We start from the raw sequence: 7,641 nt of genomic DNA, 5'->3' as shown, positions 1-7,641 counted from the left end.
GTGGGCCTTCAGTTGGGCCGGCCCATTTAAACATGATTGGCCGGTCCACGTGTCAACATATCATAGGCGCGTCTCGCCGATTGGATGAGTGACACCTGTGCCAACGCGGACCTAACACGTGTCTCCTCCAGCCAGTGATGATTTTACATGTGGAAAATCCACATTGGTCGGGGCTGTTAACGGGTTATTGGATCCAAAATCCGACCTGATAGCTTAACGACGTTCCGTTACGGTGGACGCCACGTCACTACTAGGGAAAAGCCTAGCAGCAGCGCGGGTTTTGGGCCTCTCAGTAGCGCGGGGACCGGAGCTACTAATAAGGCGCTACATCTAACGTATAGCAGTAGCGCCTGTTGTCCCACGCTACTGCTATACATGAATAGATGTAGCGCTCTTTAGAAAAGGGCGGTGCTGATATTATCTGCAGCGCTGTTTACTGGGAAGCGCTACTGGTAAGGCGGCGCTACTGCTAAATTTTCCCCCTCACTACTACTAGTTTTATTAGATTTTTTTCCCTACATATTTCTTTTGTATTTGAATAGGCTTTATACAATAATCTTTAGCATATCATACACATACAAATGTAATCATAGCATATACATACAATTAGTCTCATCAAATCATGTCATCATCATAATCATCATCCAACACAAAGTGGTCTCTCGTCATCATCTCGAAAATAGCGATACAAGTCTCAATTACTTGCAAATACATCGTCATCCATCTAAACAATGATATACGGAGAAGATCTATCACTTTGAGTACATGAGTTCGTATCCCTCTCTCGCAATAGCATGAACCTAAACTAACTACTGCCTGTCGCTCGGAAATCGGAAACCGGTACACCTGGGCCTGACACTCCGGCCACTTGTCGTATATATACTCCTGGCGTAGCACTTCTTCGCCATCTATGATCTATGCACCTGCATCGTCACATGAGTCGATGATATGCAACATATATAGTTGAGCAACAGAAAGAGACAAACTTAGCAAAAATAGAAACAACATATCATAAGCATAAATAACAAAGTTCATCGTACCCCAAAATGCCCTAACTAGAGTGATTTTCGCTAGTCGAGGAGGAGGACGGTTTAATTACATCACAAATAAAGTTTCACCGTGCATAACTCAAAGTTTTGTCATACAGAAAGTATGGACTAAACGGACACATTATCATATATCGACAATCACTCCAACATGTCGTTCCATCCATCCAAGTCAGGGAGATAGTCCTCGAGCTTAGTGAAAGGCTTCATGTCGAGACGCTGAGAGGCTATCCATGTTTGGACGTCTTCCCGCGACATTTGTCCTTCTCCATAGAACATCCCTGTTTTTCCGAAGACCTCCTTCATGATGATTTGGGCAAGTTCGCGCTGGATGTTATAGAACTCAGCTCGAAGTCGACGATCCTCGATATCTCCTATTTCCTTTGCCCATTGCAGAATATGGGCATCGCCGGATCTAGGTGACATGCGAAGGTTCTGGTGATCCCGTCTATACTCCAGCATGTAGTGTAGGACATAGAATCCATCATTAAGAGAATCGTTCGGTTGCTGGATGCAGCAAAAGTCGGTCTTATGGCCGAAGGCGACCCTGTCGCCCCTTCTCTTCTTGTCCCTGACCTCTCCACCCCTTGCTTGGTAGTAAAACATAGCACTGTCGAGAACATCCTTGATGTGGGTGTAATCCTTTTTGTGAATGTTCTTCAACGAGTCCAAGTAAAGAGCGTGGGAGAATCGGGGGTAGAGGATGATGAGGACGGTGTGCCCGCCGCTGCGCAAAATAAGTACACCTCAAATTAATTAGCCTCCACCGTGCAAATGAATGATTGAAATTGAAGGAAGGATAGCAGCGCGGATGACTTACACGGGATGATAACGCACGAGAATCGCCTCCTTGTCCTTATTGGAGAGCATGAAACTGACAATGTAATCCCTCGCGTATTCATGGTGCTTTGCACAGACTCCCAAGAAGCCCTCGTGCATGTAGTACGGGTCAGCGACACAGATATGAGATATCTGCTCAACCCCGATGATGTAGTTCATGTGCAAGGAATAAAGGCGAACAAACGTAAAATGCAGCTTCTTCACGTGGAACATGTCGAATATGTAATCGAATCGGAGGAAGAACTTATCCGCGGGGAAGCTGTCGACGTACGACATTTGCCGCGGAACGTTAACCACGTAGAGTGGGTATCTTGGATCTTTCGAGACGATGAGGCCTTTCTCTACCTGCAGCACATCGTCATGAAGTCTCCTTAGATCGCCGAATCTGACCCGTAGCGCTGTTGTAGGTAGGATTGGTTGACCGGGGATATGCCATATATCCGCATCGGGGATATCTATACGGTCCTGAAGCCGAGGCTGCTGAGGCGGCTGGATCATAGAATCAGCTTTTTTGCCTTTCCTCGCTCTCTTCCTAGACTTCTTTACTACCGGAAGGTCGTCCATAATACGTTGAGACGGCAATTCAGGCACCGAATCATGATGCTCAAACCCTGAGGAGGCGCCAGTATAGACATACTATTCAGCGCCATCGTCGTCCTCATCCTCATTCATGCCGACATCATCAGCGACTAATGGAGCCTCCTCCTTACCCCGTCCGCTATCACCCAACCCGACACCCGACGCTAATTGGGTAGGTGGGGTGTTGATGTTCATACCTTGCTGAGGCTGTGTGCTCGTGGGTGTGCTCCCGGCCCCCTCCAGACGAAGCACACTCTTTGGCCACAACAGGACGCACCCATTGCAACAATCACCAAGCCGCCGCGGTGTCTCGTCGTCATCCCCCACTAGTATTGCAGGAGGCAAATTCTCGTGGCCCGGTTTGACACTGGCCACGGAAACGTTGAAGACGTTCGGGGGGATCGGCCGGCTGTGGAACAATGGTTCCTTCGGCTCCATTATCGTCGCCTTCCCCACGTCCACCTTCTGGTCGCCGATGGTGTACAATATGGTGCACGGAGTTTCGTCGGCCTGCAAAGAAAAGTCTGCGACGTGAGACATCGGAAAGGCAATGAAAACGGGAGATTATACATTTATATTGAAGGGCGCCGGTGTGACAGATACCGTGAGGGCGTCGAGCTCAGCCAAAGGCGAAGCACCACCGAGCACGTCTGGTGCGGGAGCCGGTGCGGGAGCCGGTGAGGGAGCAGGTGCTGGTGCAACGCTAGTCGAGCTGCTCCCCAAGAAGTCAGCAAGGGGAAAGTCCTCTGCATTTTTTTCTGGATTTTGCCTTGTCCAAGTGAAAACGCCCATCACCAAGGAAGTAGACAAATCTGCAACCACCTGTTTTGCGGCAGCTACCGCTGTTGCGACTGTCTGAGATGATTTCTTCTCAACCGCAATCTCAACCTTCTTGTCGATGTTTTCTTCAGTTAACCTCCATCTTTCCTTTCTCTCCTCCGTGGTCTCACGGTAGTACTTCTTCCATGTGGCATCGTCTCCGACACCGTGCACGCGTCCATACGACGGTCGAGTATCCACCGGTTGTCGTTTCAATATGTTCAACGTCTAGTTGAATGGAGTGTCCCACTTGGGCCTCGCCAATGCCTCAGATGGCGAGTCGCTTTCGGCCACAATCCGGTGCTGCTCTCTTTGCAAAAGGCACAAGGATCGTTTACAAATATGACTAACGTGTGCAGTCGAATTGATCAGAAACTAAAATTACCAGCAGTCTCATGAACTCCGTAATGACCGGTTTTGTCTCGTAAACCTTCTTCACTGGGTCCCAACGGTGCCGGGCCCTGAGGACGTCACGCTCCTGCGGGGCGGTGAAATCCGCCAATGGGTCTGGGATGCCCAGACTCGCGGCTTCCGCGTCCTCCTTGGCCCATTTGGACATCTTTCCGCCGTAACCACGGCTTCCGAGGTGGTGGCTCCCAATGTTCCTCTCTTGAAGCCCCTTCATGTACTTAGACTTTTGTTTGGCAGCTTCGGCCTCGCAAGCCTCCTTGAATATTTGAAACTGCTCTTCCGTGATTGTCGGATTATCCTTTACAATCTCGGAGTAGGGTTCCTTCTTGTCGATGATCTTTGCTTTCACTCAATTTTTCCAGGCGGCCAACGCGTCGCTAAACTTGGTCATGGCGTGTTTGTTTATCTTCTTCATTGTCGGATCCTCATATGGATCTTCATAATCCTTCTCATTCCGGCCCGGGAACAAGATATCTGGTGAAACTTCTTTAGGAGGGAGCTCCTCATATTTTCTATCTTCTGTAGTTTCTCATCGTTGATGGTGGCGGTTGTCCGTACGATGCAACCTATTTGATTGCCGTAGCATCGACGCGCTTCCTCAGGAGCCTTTGGCTCAAAATTGTCATCGTCCACCTCCGTGATGACCAGTCTAGTAGTCCTTAGTTTGTTAGGAAGTCGTTGCCTCTTTGCTTTCAGTTCTACACCGGCTCCGCTCCCCAAGGCAGCGCCGGTCTCAGTCTCAGCGCCGGTCTCGATGCCGGTCTGAGTCTCAGCGCCAGTCTCAGCACCGGTCTGCGTGTCGGTCTCAATCCCCGATGCCACCGGTGGGCCCAGCAACAACATCAGCTGATCGTGGGCAAGGCTAAAAAAATCCGTCTGCCGCCCGGTAGACGTCGTCGCAATCACCAGAACCCTGTCCTTCATCGTTGCTAGCCATGTTTCCTATGATTAAATCTAGTCAATTAATTCTAGACCTTATAAAATGAATAATGACATAAAAAGGGCCTATTGTTTTGCAGGAATGTTGACTCCTTCCTGGTGCGGCAAATCTCGGGCACTCGATATGTCCTAGTTTGTAGCACAAGTCATGCCGAAATTCACACAAAATTTCGGCATGACCTTTGCTAAAAAGTGGACAAATCGAGAACCTAAAATTTGCCGGAACAGAAATGAATCAACATTCCGGCAAAACATAGGCCACTCAGCATCATTCCCTAGAAACAACAAAGCCACCTGGGCACAATCGAACAACATCAATGAAAAGATATAACATGAGCAAACACTATTGAGGAATTTGCATATAACATGGCCACTTCAATGAAAAGATATAATCAACAATAATGGAATATGCAAATGAACATCAATGACATATATCATATAAAAACAGTCTTGTTTTTTGTTTACATAGCAACAATTAGTTTGACCAAGTTTTTGAAAAGAAAAACAATTATGTTTTTTGTTTATAGCTAAATGCCATAGCTACCGTTTTTTATTCATAGCTAAATACTTTTGTTTTTTGTCTAAAGCTAAAAGTCTAGGAACTCCATTTTCTCTAACCCTTCTGACCTCACCAAAATTTCCACAGCAAGACCTTAGTACCTACACCCAATTTCTTCAAAAATATTCAGGTCCATAGTCCAAATAATTCAAATTTCATTTGAATGAAATTTGGAACAAATTCAGGTCCGTAGTCCAAATATTTTTTATAGCTAAGTGTTTTTTGTTTATAGCCTTTGTTAATTTAAATCTAAATGCTACTATTATTTATATACCCTCTATTAGTTTAAAGCTAAATGGAATTACTGTTTAGGCATTTTCATAAAAATTGCCCTAGCTAATTTCCTAAAAAAATTGCTAATCATTTTTCCTAAATGCTATAAAATGCCTACTGCCCTAAAAAATCTATGGTTCATATGAACACCTAGGGTTCATATGAACACAGTATCAACATACATATGAATTTCCCTAGCAGAGAGAGAGAGAGAGGAGGGTAGGGGACAGGAGAGGCAGAGCCTTACGGTCGGCAGCGAGGGCAGGCTTTGGCTCGAGCGGTGGCGGTGAGGTCGAGAGCGGCGGCGGTGAGCTCGAGGGAGGCGACGATGAGCTCGACGATGGCCTCGGGCGGCGGCTGTGAGGTCGAGGGTGGCCTCGGGCAGTGGCGGTGTGGTCGAAGGTGGCGGGCGGCGGCGGTGTGGTCGAAGGCGGCCTCGGGCGGTGGCGGTGTGGTCGAAGGCGGCAGGGCGACGGCGGCGATGGAGTAGTTGGGGGACAGGGGGGCCGGGAGTAGAGAGTGGGGAAAGGACTTAGCGAAATTTTGAGCCCGGGCTGCCGGGATTTGAGTCAAACTAGCAGTAGCGCGTTTTGCCGAAACACGCTATAGCTAAGATAGCTATAGCGTGTTCCAGAGAAACGCGCTACAACTATTCCTTTCTGTTTTATTTTTCTTTTTCTTTTGTTTTCTTTACATTTTCTTTTTTTCATTTCTCCTTTTTCTATTTCTTTCATTTTTATTTACTTTTCTACTTATTTTTCTATTTATTTTCTTTTTCATAGCAGTAGCGCTCTACAGCATAAACGCGCTGCTACAAAGTTTTTAGCAGTAGCGTGCTTCTGGGTGAACCGCTACTACTATTCCTAGCCTACCGGCATTAGTGAGGGAATTTTAGTAGTAGCGCTTTTCTGTGGAGACGCGCTACTGCTAAAACAATGGTTGTAGCGTGGTTTTGTAACAAGTGCTACTACTAAGTAGCGCTAGCGCCGAGTTTTGACCAACGCTACTACTATACCTCTGTGTATAAGGGTTTCCCTAGTAGTGCGTGTCGGTCACCCTTGACGAAAGCACTTCTGTGACGCGCGATTTATCATCACGAAAGTGGACACTTCCATGATGATAATTTTGGTAATGTCATGGAACACTTCTACGACAGCACATGTATGACTATCTTGATTCTTTCATAAAATCGTCATGGATGTACATGCATGACAGAAAACGCGACCTACTATGACAAACACGTATCATCACGGAAGTGTATTTTTTTGTAGTGATAATTCCTATATTAATGCGCTTATTGAGAAAGTCTCCGCTGTCCAAGAAGAGACTAATATTTTGCAGGAGTCTATGGAAGAAGAAATTGATGAAACTGTGAGCTCATTGGATGAAAAAGATGAGGAGGAGAGCGAAGAACAAAAGGAGAAAGAGCGGATTAGCTACCCGTGCCCATCTTCTAATGAGAGTAACTCTTCAAATATCCCTGTGATTCTCTTGAAATATCCCTTTGTTTAATTTCCCTTCGTGCTTACCGGAGGATGATTGCTATGATGATTCTTATGATCCCATTGATTCTCTTGAAATATCCCTTTTTGATGATGCTTGCTATGCTTGTGGCCAAGATGCCAATATGAATTATGCTTATGGAGATGAACTTGCTATAGTTCCTTATGTTAAACATGAAATTGTTGCTATTGCACCCACACATGATAGTCCTATTATCTTTCTGAATTCTCCCGACTACACTATATCGGAGAAGTTTGCCCTTATTAAGGATTACATTGATGGGTTGTATTTTACTATTACACATGATGATTTTGATAGATATAATATGCATGTGCTTGCTGCTCCTACTTGCAATTATTATGAGAGAGGAACTATATCTCGACCTCTCTATGTTTCCAACATGGTAAAATTGCAAGAAACTGTTTATACTATGCATTGGCCTTTACTTTGTGTGCATGAATTGTTCTTTTATGACATGCCGATGCATAGGAAGAGAGTTAGGCTTCGTCATTACATGATATATGTTACCTTGTGCTCACCACCAAATTACAAATCATTGTTAATTAAAATTGGCTTTGATATACCTTGGGATCCGGGTGGATCCATTACTTAAGCACTATATGCCTAGCTTAATGGCTTTAAAGAAAGCGCTGCCAGGGAGACATCCCGGAA

The sequence above is a fragment of the Triticum urartu genome, chromosome 7A, assembly GCF_056163025.1.
Source record: "Triticum urartu cultivar PI428250 chromosome 7A, HENAU_Tu73, whole genome shotgun sequence".
Lineage (NCBI taxonomy): Eukaryota > Viridiplantae > Streptophyta > Magnoliopsida > Poales > Poaceae > Triticum > Triticum urartu.
Note: the sequence above shows the minus strand (reverse complement) of the source record.